This window comes from Sorex fumeus, unplaced genomic scaffold (genome assembly GCF_029834395.1).
Source record: "Sorex fumeus unplaced genomic scaffold, SorFum_2.1 ptg000007l, whole genome shotgun sequence".
Classification (NCBI taxonomy): domain Eukaryota; kingdom Metazoa; phylum Chordata; class Mammalia; order Eulipotyphla; family Soricidae; genus Sorex; species Sorex fumeus.
Genome location: NW_026606064.1, coordinates 49,589,391 through 49,607,138, shown reverse-complemented (window position 1 = coordinate 49,607,138; position 17,748 = coordinate 49,589,391).

The following is a 17,748-nucleotide window of genomic DNA, read 5'->3' as shown; positions in this document are numbered from 1 at the left end:
TGTGCTGGTTACTGAAAGCCTAGAAGGCTAGGTCAAGTCAAGAAGTAACAGAGGGGCAGGAAAAATAGTGGGTAAGGCTGACCTTGGGAGCATTGTAATAGGAATAACTCAATAAGCCTAAGCTCCCTGCAGGAGGATCAAGGACAAACCAATGTTATCCAACACTGTACTGTCTCCTCGGACCCCAGAATGAAGAAACTGAAACTCGGAAAGCTCAGCACACTTTCACACGTGGTTGCCATTCAAACAAGTAAATGCTGAAGCAGAAGTTCTAGCTCAAGTTCAAGGCTTCCAAAGTGTCTGTTCTTTCCAGACCTGACCCATCAGGACACCACAGGCAGCAGCCCAGTGCTTCTGGCCACCTATTTCTAGTCACCACCTGTAAGTTACATCACAGGGTCTATCTGTTCTGCCAAGTAGAGACTTCTCAGGTCATCAGTGTACAGCACCTGGACTTTTTGTCAATTTTCCTAGGCGAATAATTACCCAAGACAGGCTGAAGAGAGTCCAGTGTAAGGTGTATGCCCTGCATGCTGCCAGCTGGGTTCAAATCCCGGCACCAAGTAATGGCTCCTGAGTCAGAGCCAGGAGTAAGCCCTGAGCACAGCTGAGTATAGCCAAAACATAAAATTACCAAGTTGACCTTCACTATGCCTCCCCTAAAGAAAAACTTGCCCTTGGGGCTGGAGCAATAGCACAGCGAGTAGGGTGTGTGCCTTGCACACGGCTGACCTGGATTTGATTCCCAGCTTCCTATACGGTTCCCTGAGTACCGCCAGGAGTAATTACTGAGTGCAGAGCCAGGAGTAACCCCTGTGCATCGCCGGGTGTGCCCCACCCCCACAAAAAAAAAAAAAGAAGAAAAAAAGAAAACAAAAACTTGCCCTTGCCTCCACCCTTTGATTTTTTTTTCCTAAACAACTTTTCTTTCATATTCCCTCAGCCTGGATTCAGTGGGCTTGGCTCACTGTCTGTCTTCCTTCCTAGGCCCCTAGAAGATTCGCTTTTCAAGAACAAGGGCAAACTCACTGTCATTTTTGTTCTCTATTTAGTACTGTACCCAGGGCAATTAAATCAACTTAAAACATGCATGAGAGTGATGACATAAAATATTTGAGACAAATGTTTCAAATCAAATTTGCATAATTACTTTGAATTCATGTTCCTTGAGCAAGAACGTCTTAATTGATTGTGTAACCTAAAACTTACTTGGAGCACTGCAGTGTGTTGAATTATTTAATTCATAACACACACCTACATAAATGACTAAAAATACATGTGAATATCATATTTTAGCAGATGAATTTTAGTTGCAACATAGATTTATTTCAGAGCCATACAAAAGAGGCTGGAAGAGCTAGTCACCAATTTTAAATATTAGCGAAAATATTAATGAATTTAAAAAGTGGCTTTTTTTTTCTTTTTGCCTTTTTTGCACTAATCCCAGTGGCACTCTGGCAGTGGGGAGAGGGAGATTGCAACTTCATCCTAAATTGTTAAGGTATCCTCTGGCTTGTTCATTTGGTAGATGGGGAAGAGTCATCTGGGTCACACCCAGTGGAGCTCAGGGCTTACTTTTATTTTTTTTATTTATTTATTTTTATTAGTGAAACACCATGAGATACAGTTGTGGACATTACAAGTGTTTGTGCTTGGGTTTCAGTTATACAATGATCAAGTACCCATCCCTCCACCAGTGCCCATTCTCCATCCCCAATGATCCCAGTATCCCTCCCACCCCTCCCATCACCCCCATCCCATCTCACCTCTGTGGCAGGGCATTGCCTTTTGTTCTCTCTCTCTCCTTTTGGTTGCTGAAGTTTGCAAAAGAGGCACTGAATGGCAATCATGTTCAGTCTATAGTCTACTTTCAGCATGCATTTCCTATCCTGGAAGGATCCTCTCAACACCCTTTACTTGGTGTTCCCTTCTCTGTCTGAGCTCCCCTTTCCCCTAGATGTGCGGCTGGCCTTCAAGCCATGGAGTGAACCTCCTGGTACTTATCTAGACTATTCTTAGATGTTGGTCTCCTATTTTGCTACTTTATATTCCCCAGATGAATGCAATCTTTCTATGTCTGTCCCTCTCTTTCTGACTCATTTCACTTAGCATGATACTTCCATATAGTACCACTTGTATGTAAATTTCATTACTTCGTCTTTTTTAACAGCTGCATAGTACTCCATTGTATAGATATACCAAACAGATAACCAGTCATCTGTTCTCGGGCACTCGGGTCTTTTCCAGATTTTGGCTATTATAAACAGTGCAGCAATGAATATAGAAGTGCAAATGTCATTTCAGCTATACTTTTTTGCCTCTCCAGGATATATTCCCAGGAGTGGTATTACTGGATCAAATGGGAGCTCAATTTCTAATTTTTTGAGAATCGTCCATACTGTTTTCCAAAAGGGCTGAACCAGTCAACATTCCCACCAGCAGTGAAGAAGAGCCCCTTTCTCCCCACATCTGTGCCAACACCAGTTTCCTTTGTTCTTTTGGATGTGGGCCAGTCTGTGTGTTGTGAGATGATATCTCATTGTTTTGATCTGCATCTCCCTGATGATTAGTAATGTAGAGCATTTTCTCATGTGCTTTTTAGCCATTCAGATTTCTTCTTTGAGAAAGTTTCTGTTCATCTCATCACCCTATTTTTTGATGAGGTTGGATGTTTTCTTCTTGTGGAGTTCAACCAATGCTTTGTATATCCTTGATATCAACTCCTTATCAGATGGGTATTGAGTGAATATCCTTTCCCATTTTGTAGATTGTCTTTGTATTCTGGTCACTATATCATTTGAGGTGCAGATGCTTCTTAATTTAATGTAGTCACAGGGCTTACTTTTAGATCTGTACTCAGAGATCACTCCCACTGGTGCCAGGGGATCATGCATGGTGCCAAAGGATGGAACCAGAGTCAGTCACATGCAAGGCAAGTGCCTTACCCCTATATTATGGCCCTTGCTTATGCTTAGTACAAGAGGAGATAGGATTGGGCTGGAGGGATAGCACAGTGGGTAGGACACTTGCCTTGCTCACAGCAGACCCAGGTTTGATCCCTGGCCTCAAACGGTCCTCCAAGCACCACCAGGAGTGATTCATGCATGCAGAGCAAGGAGCAACTCCTGAGAATTGCTGGGTGTGGCCTGAAAAGAAAAAAAGAAGAAAGAATGAAAGAAAGAAAGAAAGAAAGAAAGAAAGAAAGAAAGAAAGAAAGAGAGTGGGTAAGCCCCATGACAAAGATAGTTGTAAATGATCACTCTGGATAAGAACTGTATGCTGAAAACAGGTAAAGGGAGAAACATGATAACCTCTCAGTATCTGTACTACAAACTGTAATGCCCCAAAGGGGGGAGGGAGAGAGAGAGAGACAGACAAACAGACAGACAGACAGACAGACAGAGACAGAGAGAGAAGGAAAGTGCCTGCCATAGAGACAGGCTATGGAGGGTGGCGAGAGGGAAACTGGGAACATTGGTGGTGGGAAATGTACACTGGTGGAGGGATGGGTGTTGGAACACTGTATGACTGAAACCCTACCACGATTAGCTCTACAACTCTATATCTCATGGTGATTCAAAAGTAAAAATTAAAGTTAAAAAAATGTAGGTAAGATCCTGGAGATAACCATTACTATAGCAATGCTACTCCAGTTGGGAGTTCCCAGCCTTTCTCCATGTTGTCTGACTGTAAATCATATTGTTGAACAACTTACCATTGTCAGGTCTTAGTTAGATTTGTTGTTTTTGTTGTTCTTGGGTTATGCCCGGCAATGCTCAGAGGTTACTCCTGACAGGGCTCAGGGGACCATATGGGGAGCCAGGGATTGAAACTGGGTGGGTAACATGCAAGGCAAACACCCAACCCCTTGCATTCTTGCTCCATTCTTTCTATGAATATGGTATTGGCCTTACACACAAGGTCAGACATGTTCCCAGAACCCTAAATTATTTGTTTCCTCTTCTTAGTGATTGTGTGTGTGTGTGTGTGTGTGTGTGTGTGTGTGTGTGTGTGTGTGAAGCAAGATAGTTTTTGTTGAATGAAACTTACTTAGGGAGATGGGGGAGGGGGAGGAATACATGTTCAGGAGAGAACATAAGCTTGAAAGAATAAGCAAGCAAGCAGAGACAAGCAAACAAAATACATGTTCAAGGAAGAGCAGGGGCTTGGCGAGCATGCCCAAATTGTTTCCTCCTCAAAGGACTTTCTTTTACAAGAAAGCAATGTCCCATGCTAAATGTGCTAGTCAATGCCTGAGAAGAGATAGTTAATGTGTAATATGGAGGAGAAAATAATAATAATAATAATACCCACTACAGCCTGAGAAATAGAACAGCAGGAAAGGCATTTGCCTTGCACAACCCAGGTTCGATTTCTGGCACCCTATATGGTCTTCCAAGGCCCACCAAGAGGGATTCCTGAGCACAAAACCAGAAGTTAGCCCTGAGCACTGCAGATTGTGACCCAAAAGGGAAAACAAAAACCTCCCAGTCGTGGGGTAATTGTGAAGATTAAGGATAATCATAAACTATTGTGAAATTGTTCTAACTCTTTGGTTTATGATTTTTCCCCAAATATGTCTGAAAAGAATTGAAAAATTACATTTGAAACAAATTTTACAAAAAATTCCAGAAATGCCAAGACTTTTTATGTTTATGGAAATTAGGTGTAGGTTGATGGGATAAGGCCCGGACGGGGGTGGGGGTGGGGAAACGAAGTGAAATAATTCCTTTCAATAAGACTTGCCCCAAAGACACCAGGGCCATGGTACAATTAGCCCGCCTGCGGAGTGAGCTGGCCAGCTAACTTGCTGTTGCTGAGAATTTAGCCTCCCACGGGCCCAAGACCGCAGTGCCCAGTTCCCTAAATTAACACCCGGCAGGAAAATCATCCCTTTATTGCTAGTCCCCCACATCCCTCAATCAGCTTTAAATAGCTACCTTCAAAAAAGTCTTTCCTTGAGTCTGGAAATATTTCAGAATCCAAAAACGTTTTTCTGAAAAATAACCATGGGCCTTTGGTTATTTTAACGTGATAAGAAAACACAAGGAGAGCAACACGTAGTCTGCTCTCAGGGTCTGAGGCACTTCCTTGCGTGCAATCCGCTTGCATTAGATCCCAGGCACCAGGACTGATCTCTGAACTCAGAGCCAGGAAGCCTAAGCACCGCCAAGTGTGGCCCAAAACAAACAAACAAAACCAAAAACTCAAAGAATCAGGTGGCAGGAAGTATACTCCAGTGATTCGAGCAAGGCCTGTGTCCAGTGTTGGAGCCCTCACCCACTCCTCTGTCTCTCAATGGCTGTGCTGTATAGCTCCTGCCCGAGTCCTGGGGTACTCAGCACCGATAGAGTTCACACCTGGGACAGAGACAGGAGGCGAGGGATGGGCACATGCCAGGCTCAATGGGCATTCAGACTCGTGGTCCTAAGTCCAGCCATCCAGAAATCTGTGGAAATAGATTTCTTCTGTCCACAGGTGCAGAAGTTCTCTCCTGACCACCAAGATATGGATTATTTCCCAATATTTGGGTGCCAAAGTTCTGTCCTCAATAAACCCAGATCGCCATCCCTGAGCTCCCTCTGCTGGCTCTGCCTTGGTGGTAGGGGATTCTGTTTTCTGTTTCTCTTTAGGAAGAGAGAAACTTAGAATCTACAAACATATGGTAGAGCAAAGCGCTGAAGGGCAGAGCACAGTTTGTTTGTTTGTTTGTAGTAAGTATAGCATTTCATCACATAATCATTGCCAATTTGGGGGGGTGCTGGGGGGGTAATGGGGTATGACAGATACGTGGGAGTGACAGTTAAAGTGAAATACGGCCACTAGAGCTCTGTGGACGTTCTGAACGGCAGCTTCTCAATTTCAAGGCTGAAGTCACTGTTGTCTGTGCCACTCGTGGCCCCGGGAGAAGGTGCACAGCTGGGAACAGTTCAGAACCTTAGCGTGGCCAACATGTGAAACCGAAAGTAAAGCAGCTGGAAACTTGGCCGTTGGCTATGCACCTGATAAAAGGATAAAACAATATTGACCCCTTCGTTTTCTGTATCATGTTTCTAAACAGGAAGAGCCAAACAGACTGATCCTCTGAAGAATCACTCCCACCTGGCAGGGCCCGAGGCACCCCCTGGATACCAAGGCTCCTCTCCAGGACTAGGAGGGGGTCTCCACCACCACCATCACCGCCCTACAATGCTCTCCAGGCCCCTTCCACCACCCACAAAGGTGCCAGTGCCCTGGGAGGGAAAAAGGGCCCAGCAGGCCACATACCTGGCTCTGTCTGAGCTGGTACCTCATCATGGGACACTCTGAGATCCTTGAACTGGTTTCAGACAATAGGGCTATGCTGGATGGATAGAAACAAAATTCCCCAGGGCACAAGGAAGGGTACTAGAGAGATAGTACAGGGGGAAAGTGCTTGCTTTGCACGTGACAGTCATCAGTTTTATACCAGCACAGTTTATGGTTCCCCGAGCACTGCCAGGAGTATCACTGGGTCTGGTCCCCCCGGAAAAAAAGTTGAAAAGAATGCATTAAGGTAGAATGAGAATAGAGGAAGAAAATGCTCCACTCTGCAGGGCTGGAGCAATAGTCCAGCAGTTAAGGCACTCTCCTGGTGCGTGTCTAAAACCAGGGCTGGAGCCCCAACATCACAGACAGTTTCCTGGGCAACTCCAGGAGCGATTTCTGAGCACAAAGCACTGCCGGGAGTGGCTCCAAGGACAACACAAACAAAAAAAAAAAAAACAAGAAAACACATAGGCCGGAGAGATGGTACAGTGAGTAGGTCACTTGTCGTGCATGTGGCAGACCAGGGTTCAAGTTCAGCATCCCAGGTGGTCTCCCAAGCACTGCCAGGAGTAGTTCCTGAATGCAGAGCCAGGAGTAAGCCCTGGGCATCACCAGGTGTGACCCCAAAACCAACAAATAAATAAAAAGAAAGAAAGAAAGAAAGAAAGAAAGAAAGAAAGAAAGAAAGAAAGAAAGAGAAAAGAATAAGCAACACTCTGGAGAGGTTACAGGTGGTTGGATGAAAAGGACCAACTGTTGTCCTCAGTTGTCCTCAGGAACTTGTCAGGCACTTGTCCTCAGGCAGTGGAGAATGAAAGCAGAGGTCCAAGGCAGGACTTAAGGTTTTACACATGACAAAGCTGGCTCAAATCCCCCGCACCCCATAGAGATGTGGGTGATACAGAAGGCACAGCAGCAGGGCTTGGTGTTCATTTGCGATTCCCAGGTCCTTCAATATTTTCAAGAACGAAAGTATTGAGTGATAAATATGCTCAGATGCAGAATTACTGGAAAGTAGAAGAGGAAAGAAAAGAAGCTCCCCAAGTGGGGAGGAACTTAGTATAGGATGAAGTTAAGGTAAGGGAGTTTGGGGGAGGCCTTTTTAAGGGCTCCTTGCATTCCTTATTAGTATTTAGAAAAGATGCCAGAAAATCACAGGGATGTCTTGTTGGTCTCAATCTTTCTGATAATTCTGCCCCTTATCTTAGTCTCCCTGTCGGCCAAGACTCTAGGACAGAGTTTTATGGTCCTGGAAAGCTCTCAGAAAGCTGGGGCAGGACTTTAGGGATGAAATGTTTGTTGGGTTGATGGGGCAAAGGTGGCAAAAAGAAGCCCTAGCTTCCTTCTTCACTGGCAAGGGGAAACAAATCTCCAGGCAAAACTGCCCATTATCTCCGGTTCCCCATCAGCCTGGACTCCAGAGTTGCCTTTTATCTTAGTTTTCCCATCAGCCTAGACTCCGGGCTCAGAGTTTTATGTTCCTGGAAAGTCCCAGGAATGTTGAGACAGATCTTGGGATGAAATGTATCTCAGGTTGATAGGAGAGAGATGGAATATCTGGAGAGAGGAAACTGTGACTTGTTTTCTCACTGGGAGGGGAAAACTGAGGCTTCCTCATTCAATTGGGTCCCTGGAGCACTGTCAGAAGTGACCCCTGAGTCGGGATGGGCTACCTTCCCTCCCACCTCCCTGTACTTCTAGAAGCCTCAACAGTCACATCCCACACCCCAAAGCTTCCACCCAATTGAAAAGCTATTCTAGCCTTATCATCCCGATAAAAATACTGAATGCCCTGAACAAACACCACGACCTCTTAGCACCTGTATTGCAAGCCATAATGCATAAAAGGAAAAGGAGAGAGAGAGCTAGAAGGAAAATGCCTCCCAAAGAGAGAGGCTGGGGGTAGGGGGTGGGGAGTTGGGGGGATGGTAGTTGGGAAATGGGGGACATTGGTGGTGGGAAATGTGCACTGGTGGAGGGATGGGTGCTAGATCATTGTATGACTGAAACCCAATTATTAGCAACTTTATTTATGATGGTCTATCTCATGGGTATCTAATTTAAAAAAATTTAAAATAATGTGGAGTTCATGTCCAATTCAATCAGCTTAATCAATAGCTGAATAAGTAGCAATACTCCTACATTAATAAGAAAAAGAAGGGGCTGGAGCAATAGTATAGTGGGTAGGGCATTTGCCTTGCACTCAGCTGACCTGGGTTTGATTCCGAGCATCCCATATGGTCCCCTGAGCACCTCCAGGAGTGATTTCTGAGTACAAAGCCAGGAATAACCTCTGAGCATTGCTGGGTGTGACCCAAAAAGCAAAGAAATAAGAAAGAAAGAAAGAAAGAAAGAAAGAAAGAAAGAAAGAAAAAGAAGTGACCCCTGAGCTCAAAGCCAGATGTAAATCCTGAGCACAAGAAAGGAAAGAACGACAGGAAGAAAGAGAATATAAAAATAGAATGGATGCGCACTCTGAATTGGGTTTAAAATATGCAGGCTGGGAAGATAAAGAGGTTGGGGAGCACAGAGTGTTTGAGAAAACCCATCTCTGTCTATCCGGGGTGCCTATCCTGGGTCAGTTCTATGGAATCTTCTGGGGCCATTTGCTTTCTAATCTCCCCCATCTATTTCCTTCCTATCCTTGCATCTCGAGATCAATATTGGCTCAGAGAGTTTCATGATTATTAGAGTCACCCCTGCCCTTGCTGCAGGATGCGGTGACCTCACCTGTGGAGGGAGGTGATCAGGACTGGCTAAGCACAGAGCACTACTGGGAGCTGGAAAGTTGGGAGTGCCTTGCCTGGTATGAGGAGAAAGGATAGCCTTGGGGTAGGGAGAGAGAAGGAAATGTGGGTCCCACAGGCTCACACCCTCTGCTGACCCCCAGAGAGGAACAAAAATGTAAACACTGGGCTGGAGTGTAGCACAGCAGGGAAGACACTTGCCTTGCAGGTAGCCAATGCAGGTTCAATCCCCAGCACCTCATATGGTTCTCCGAGCCTGACAAGCGTGATCCCCGATTACCACCACATGTTGCCCCAAACAAAAGGTAGATATTAACCTTCTTGTGTGCCTCTAGGTGCCCCATTTGACCCACCCTCACTCAGTTAATCCTGCCAACACTCCCCACCATGGGTGGGAACCTTTATCCCCATTTTGCTTGTGAGGAAATTAAAGGACTGATTGGCATGGTCAGCACAGGGAACTGGAAAGAGAGACGCAGGTGACTAACTCAGAGCCCACGGGTGACAGACAATGGACTAAGAGGGGCCACCAGGAGTAGCAGGAAATCCCAGCTGGTTCCTCTCTACACCCTTCTCCTCAGAACCCCTAACTACCCAGGCAGCAAAGGGAGTGCTAGAGCTGGTGTGTTCCATACACAGACAGAATGAGAGGGGGCGAAGAGAGAGCACAGCAGGTAGCACACTTGCCTTGCGTGCAGCTGACCTGGGTCCCACCCCAGCATCACACATGGTGCCTTGTGTACTGCCAGGAGTAATTCTGAGTGCAGAGCCCTGAGCAGTAACTCATGAGCATCACTGGGTGTGCTGCTCCCCCTCTCCCCGCAAAAAAACCCAGCAGTATGAGAGCAGGGTCTAAGCAGGAGACCTCCAATATTGCAAACAGGCCCAAACACCAATGCTCTAGAGACATCCAAAACTATTAGTGCATAGAGGGCTCAGAAAGCATAAGGCGGGTAGAGCCCCAGCCTTGACACAGCTGACCAGGTTTGATCCTAGGCACCCTGAGCAATGACAGGAGTGATTCCTGAGCACAAAGACAAGACTAAACCCCAAGCACGTTCAGGTGTGGCCCCAAAACCCAAAAAAAGAAAGAAGTTTAAAAAAAAAAAGTAAATATGTTGTCAAGATGTAGCCTACACGAACACACAGAGAAGAAAAAGAAAAAATCAACACTCTTTGACTTTACAAAATCTTGGCCTCCAAGCTCTTACACGGGTTCCTATTGGAAGGGTCAGATTCACAAGAGTGAGTAATCAGAGTCAGATACACACGAGTGAGTTTAGACTCCCATCTGCCCACATACAAGCGGGCTGTGAGTCCCTCTTTCGTATTCAAAGGCCTGCAACACTGGCTACACTGGCCTTCAGAAGGAACCCGGGCACCTTCTGAAGCCAGGGACATTCGGGCTAGACCATAGGCCTGGGGGCTGGACACAGGGAGTGGCCGCCTATTGTTGGGGTTTTGCTTTTCCCTTCACTTCCGGGAGTAAAAGGTCGTTACAGACCTCACACGTGAACAGGAAGTGGGCCGGGCTGGCGGCACTGCCTGGTGTTCATGAAAGAAGAAACCCAGAGAAGTCATAACCTCTGCGGCTTGCTTTGTGTTGCAATATGAAAGCAGGGACGCTTGTGTGTAAAAGTTAGGACAGAATGGAGCCTTGACTGCTGGCCAGCCCCCAAACACTTAGGTCCTGGCAACTGATAGAGTCTTCCCACTCTGGAGATTTACAATTTCCTCAAATGAAATCAAGAATAGGACAGACAGAGAAATGTTTACAAGAAAGCAATTCTATTTAAAAAAAAAAAAAAAGGCTTTGATCTTGTCTAGAAACCAACAACCCCTCCCTGGGGTTGAACTTGAGTGAGAAACCATGTGGCAATGTGGGACCTGGTGATAAGGAAGGGGGGCAACTGGTACCCTGTCCCTCCCAGCCCCAATGCCAGGGCGTTTCTGTGAGTAGAGCCCTGCCCGCCACCTAGCTAAAGCAATTGGGACAGGCTCATGATGGAAGTCAGCTTGGCACCTGGGTGAGGGCAGACACAAAAGCTGGGCAGTCCAGCTCTCAGTCTGCCGGGGAAACCTGGCTAGCAGAACGCTGCTGGAGAGCAGACCATGGAGGTTACCGTAGGGATATGCCAGGGGAAGAGAGACACCCTGGAAGTTTCCTAACCAGAATTCTTTTTTTTTTCTTTTTGGGTCACACCTGGCGATGTACAGGGGTTACTCCTGGCTCTGCACTCAGGAATTACTCCTGGCGGTGCCCAGGGGACCATATGGGATGCAGGAATCGAATGTGCAAGGCAAACACCCTACCCACTGTGCTATGGCTCCAGCCCTCTGACCAGAAGTCTTGATGGGGATAGAAAGACATGCCTTCCAACAGTCCCAGGAATCCTGAAGGCACGGGGTGAAAGGACCATCAGGGTGAAGAGGGAGCCAGACTGCCTGCAGCTGCGCCTGGGAAAGCCACCTGGATTTGAGGAAGCTTCTCAGGAGGGTCTGTCACCGTAGCTCCTCCCAGATTTCTCATCACTCTGAAAGCGTAGACCCCATCAACTCCATTTCCAAGTATACCCCCTAGGTGAATGAGGATGTGGAAGGGTCCATGAAAGAAAAACACCCCCCTTGCAGACTTGGCCCCCCAGGAGAACTGGCAAAGCTCTTGTGGTCCAAACACCTCCCCAGACCTCCCCAGTGCCTCCGAGGTGATGTCAGACTCACTTTGATCTTAATTAGCATCTTGGCTATTAAAGCAAACATGCAGCTCCCTGGGGAGGAGGGCAGGAGGGGGGCCCCAGGGTGAGGAGGGGGGCGGGGATCCTGGGGGATGGAGTTCTCAGATATTAGTTTGGAGTAGGCTGGGAAGGGTGTATGGGACTCTTTGGGGAGCCAGGTCACAGTTCAGCTCTGGTCAGGCACCCAGATGTTTCCCGGAAGCCCCCTTCCCGGCTTTGGGCTGTCTGGCTTCATGGAGCTTCTGAGAACAAAGACCAGACTCAGTGTGGGGCTGGGCCTGAGCTACACGGGGAAACCATTGCCGGCCCTGCTGGTCCTGACGCTCTGGCACTGTGCCACTGTTCGCGGAGGGGAGGGAATATTTTGATATGGGGAAGCAGGGCCACATGTTCCCCCTTGTTCCCCACCCCTGTGCTACAAACTTCCTTTAGGGAGCTCAGGGCGCTGTATTGGGAGGCCCTTGTTCTGTCCCCTTGGGACCTTTCTCGTGACTCGGAGCACCCCCACTCTGGCTCCTTTTTCAGCAGAGCACTTGGGTCTGCTCTCAGCCACAGGCACTCTGTGGGATGTTTCCCTCAGACGGGCCTGCCGCCAAGAGCATTTGAGAAAAGGCCCCTTCCCAGGACTGAATTCATCCTATAATTAAAAGGTTGCATTTCAAAGACACTTAATCATCCAAAATGTTGATGCCAGATCAAAAATAGTATATTTGGCATCTCGAGGTGCCCAGAGAGCTCCCTCTGCACAATTCCTGGTGCAGTAGCCCACTGTAAAAATGATACCCCCTTGGGGCTGGAGCAATAGCACAGCGGGTAGGGTGTTTGCCTTGCACGCAGACGACCTAGGTTCAATTCCCAGCAACCCATATGGTCCCCCAAGCACCGCCAGGAGTAATTCCTGAGTGCATGAACCAGGAGTAACTCCTGTGCACTGCTGGGTGTGACCCAAAAAAGCAAAAAAAAATGATACCCCCTTAAAGCCAGGGGCTCTCAGCATTGGGGACTGGGGTGCATGCTTTGAACATGGGAGCCCTGGGTTCAATCTGTGGCATCTCATGGTTCCCCCGCCCCCATCCAGCACCACATCGTCCCCTGAGCACCATTGGTCTGGGACAATCCCCCAAATCATATGTCCTGCAGGACACTAGGGTGGGGGCTGCTGTCTTCCAGAATGATGGTTGACAAGATGTCCACGCATTCAAGGAAACCTCTATGAGCACTTGTGGCATACAGTGAAGAAGAGCAAACTATGCGATCCCAAAATATGCCTCCTTGGCATGTGGATTGTTTTTAAGTTAAAGGCAATTAGGACCCAAAGACTTCTTATCTCCCCTCTTTAATCGCCAAAAGGAATTTAACCCTGTTCCAGGAACTAGGCTACCTCAGAGCTAATTCCAATAAATATGAGGCAGGGATGCAGCTAGAAGTAGAGCATTTGCCCTGCATATGTGGGGCCCTGGATTCTAATTTCCAGCACCGCTTGTGCATGTCCTCCCTCTCCCCCAGCCCCCCCAAAAGGCAGAGTGCCAATATAATAAATGAGGGAAATTTGGCAAAGCCGGCCAGTCCTGATTCCTTCCTGGATCCATTGTGTCTGTGTCACCCAGCGAACATGTGTTTACCAAACCCTGGATCCTCCATCTTCTTCTGAACTTCCCTTTGAAGTCCCACTCCCTTCCTCCTCCTTAGTTGAAGATGGTGTATCTGTCTCATTCTTCAAATCCTCTTTTAATGTCTTTGAATCTCATAGCAACTAAATTCTAGCTGAAATAACCTAGAAAGGTTGAGGGAACTTTCTCCCCTTTGTCCCCCAAGAGCAGGACCAACACTAAGATCTCATGGGACATCTTGGGGCCTCCTTGCAGCCCAGCAGGCTGACAGTCTGGAGGCTGACATGAGGCTCAGGGGTGGTTGTGCTCTGATAGAAACCAGGACCCAGAGAGTCCAGTTTTCTTCTTCCCAGACTATGGCCCTGCTCCCAGTCTTGGTGGATTCCTCCCTTCTTCCCTCCCTCCCTTCAAGGACACTCATCCCCCCACCCCCTACTCCTGCTGCCTGGCGATCTGGCCCTGATTCATCTCCCTCCACAGACTAGTGGGGATGGGGACAGGCGATCACTGAGGGTCCGTCCGTCTGCTCTTCGAACACTTCTCCTCCAAGGACTTGGAACAGTCCTCACTCAAAACAGCTTCATTCCTGAACAGTTATGCGAAACATTACTACGTGATATAATTTTGTTTTATTTCTCCCAGCAGAATTTTACTTGGTTTGAGAAATATGATGAATTTTTTCCCTGTGTTTTATTAACCCAGCACATCTCTTTGGATTCAAGAAATAGTTGGAAGTTGGACTGTAGAGATAGTATAGCAGCTAAGGCATTTGCCTTGCAATCAGCAAACCCGGGTTCAACTCCCAGCATCCCATATGGTTCCCCACCCCAGCACTACCAGGAATGATTTCTTTTTTTGTTTGTTTGTTTTGTTTTTTGGGTCACACTCGGCAATGCACAGGGATTACTCCTGGCTTTGCACTCAGGAATTACTCCTGGCAGTGTTCAGGGGGACCATATGGGATGCTGGGAATCAGACCTGGATTGGCTGTGTGGAAGGCAAATGCCCTACCGGCTGTCCTATCGCTCCAGCCCCCAGGAGTGATTTCTGAGTGCAGAGTTAGGATTAACCCCTGAGCATCACCAGGTGTGGCCCCAAAACTAACTAACTAAATAAATAAATAGTGATACTTGGAAGCCCACATGTCTGATGAAACTTTCAGACTTCTTCAGCATGTGACTGACATTTAGCTCAAGAAGTGCCTCTACCTTCAGCCCAGACAGTATTTTTCATCTCTTCTGACTGAAATATAGTGGATGTCCATGAAATCACTTGAATGAAGCACACAGCCGAGTGAGTAGGAAAGATGGTGGTGGCCCACATAACCTAACTCAGCTCACCTTGTTGTGGGTATGACCCTCGCTGAACTATAACAGGGTCTTCAAAAACAGGGTCTTCTCAGAAAATTGCAAGGAAAAGAAGATTCAAGGTGACTGATGCAAAAATGAGAACAGGAAAAGGAGTGATTGTGCGTGATAGACAAGCCCAGGGATACTTCCAGTATACCCTGATCCAGGGGCTCATCTGATGGCAATGCCTGCCCTGACTCCACTTCTATTGGAAAGATGGCTTCATTGCCAGCAGGTCAAGATTCACATCAACTTCCTGTTGGTAGACAGGAAATGTCCAACCTAGAGCAACTTTGAAAAGTCACATTTTGCCTCATGACTTTGACTGAAGTATCCCCTTCCTCATTGAAAAATTCTTTTGCCTTGTTTTGGGGCCACACTGACTATGCTCATGGCTTATTCCTGGCTTTGCACTCAGAGATCACTTTCTGGGGAGCTGGGGAGGATGCTGTGAGGTGCTGCGGATCGAACTAGGGTCAGCAGCACTCAAGGCAAGGGCCTTAACCCCTGTGCTATTTCTCCAGCTCCCCATGAGAAATTCTTGAGTCACAAATCTACCACGTTGCTGAACTGGTTCAACCCCACTAGGTGTGGCAGGAGTGTTTCAACAGAGGTTTATTGGGATACTGCTTCTAGGAAAAGGGGTTTAGGGACAGGATGGCAAAAGAAAAAAAGGAGGTTCACCCCACACCCTACTCTTCACAGAACCCACTGGTTCAAAAGGTGTTCTCACCTGGCTCAGGAGATGTAGAAACTGTACCACCCCTTCACCACAGTCTGCCAGAGCCACCAGGAACTGGGTCACCAGGTCTGGGCTCTGAGGATAGATAATTCAAACCACATAGTTATTTATGTTTGTCAAATGCCATTTGTCTGTTTTAAACTCTCTAGTGGCACCCCACCTGTCACAGTCTGGGTGTGCAAGGCCCCGCAGATCATCCTCACACACTCCCTCCACTGGCCTTGTGCCCTGGGCTCTGCCCCGCCCCCCGTACCCCCCACCCCCACTTCCTGGTCAATCACTCTCTTGAAAATGTCAGTTTGGTGCCAGGCATCTAAGAGGAGCAGGGGGTGTCCAGATCAGCAGCACAAGGCAAACACCTTCACCTGGCACCATCTCCCCAGCCCTGCATCTGCCCGGTGTGGGCGTGCCTCCTGGTTACTTGCCAGGAGCAGCCCCTGAGCACACAGGGTGTGGCATGAATCCCTACCCCCCCCCCAAAAAAGGGGAGGAGATGGAGAGATAGTACAGCGGGTAGGGCAGTAGGGCGTTTGCCTTGCACAGGGTGGACCCCTAACACCCCCGAGTTCAATTCCCAGCATCCCACATGGTCCCCCAAGCACTGCAAGGAGTAATTACTGAGTGCAAAGCCAGGAGTTACCCCTGAACATTGCAGGAGGTGACCCAAAAAGCAAAAAAGAAAGGGGGGGGAGTGGGGAGGGGTCAGTAGTGTATAGGGGTGGAGTAAAGGTGAGGGAAGGCAGTGGGGAAGAGGGATGGGGGAGGGATGGGGAAGGGAAGGGGAGGGATGAGGAAGGGAAGGGATGAGGAAGGAGGGGGAGAAATGAGGAAGGGGGAGGGGCAGGGGATGGGTGAGGAGGGGTGGGGCAGGACTGTTCAGCCTCCACTTCCTTTCCCTATCTCCCCGGCATTCTGACCTCAACAGTGACTGTCACTTTTTGGCACTCATCAGTTTTGACAACTTTCTTGCCAGTTTCTTGCAGGGCGCTGGGCGTGTCTGTGGGTTTCTCCAGCCCTACAGCAAAGCTTCAGGCAGGGTAGCTGCTCCCTCAAAATGCTACAGGGGTGCAGACAGTGGCAGAGCCTGGGAGGCTGTGGAGTGCAGAGCGGATCAGACTCCATTTCACCCATGAGTTTTGGGAAGTGAGCACTTGAGACATTCCTTTGTGAGGTCAGAACCTTTAATTTGCATTTTTTAAAGGGAAGGTTCTAGAATTCAGTCTGTCACAACCTGTCCTGTCCCTGGGTCCCACCTGTCCCCGTCATCTGGTGGGGCGGTGTGGCTGGGGCACCCCACTACTCTGTGGGGGTCAGGGAAGACCTGTGGTCATCTGAGTTGAACCGGAGCCCAGAGCGCCTGGCACATGTCTGACACCCGGTCTAGCCTGCCTCTGGGTATCCTCAGGAACCCCATTCTAGTGCTCCAGTGTCCACTACCCCACCCTGCCTGGCTGGGGTCTCACGTGCTGCCACCCCTAAAGAGTTCTTGGAGAGCCAGGCTGGGCCCCAAGAGCTGAAGAGACAAGACGGTGAGAACCAGGCAGGCGCTCAGACCCCAGGATGGAGGCCATGTCTAAGGAACCACTGAGGAAGCAGGTGGGAGCAAGGGGAGCGCCAGGTGGGAGATTCCCACCCCCAGGACTCTCCCCCTAACACAAACAGAGGCCCACAAAGCCTTGATTCCTAGACACACACGCACACACACACACACCCCAAAACCTTGATTTTCCTTCGTCCACGCATACACACACATCCATACTAAAGCCCCGATTTCCTTAATATACACAGACAGATACACACACAAACATTGAAGCCTTAGTTTCCTAAATACACACACACACACACACACACACGTACGCACACACGCACACATGCACCGATGCACTGTCCCACTAAGGCCTTTATTTCCTCGGTACGAATGATCTAAACATTGCTCACAACAGCCAAAGTGGGGGTAGGGGGGTGTCCAAACAGCCACCTAAGCTTAACCACCCCAGAAGACATCAGCAAAGCGGGGTTCTTGCCTGCATTGGACTCCTATTCGGCCATATTATTTCAAAAGAAATTTTCTAGGTGGGTGGGTAGTGGTGAGGGAGGTTGGGTCATACCTGACAATGTTCAGGGGTTACTCCTGGCTCCTCACTCAGGAATCACTCCTGATGGTGCTAGAAGGACGATATGGGACACCAGGGATTGAACCCCAGTAGGCTGTGCGCAAAGTGTGTGCCTTATCCACTGTACTGTCTCTCCAACCTCTCAAAAGAAAGTTCTGACACA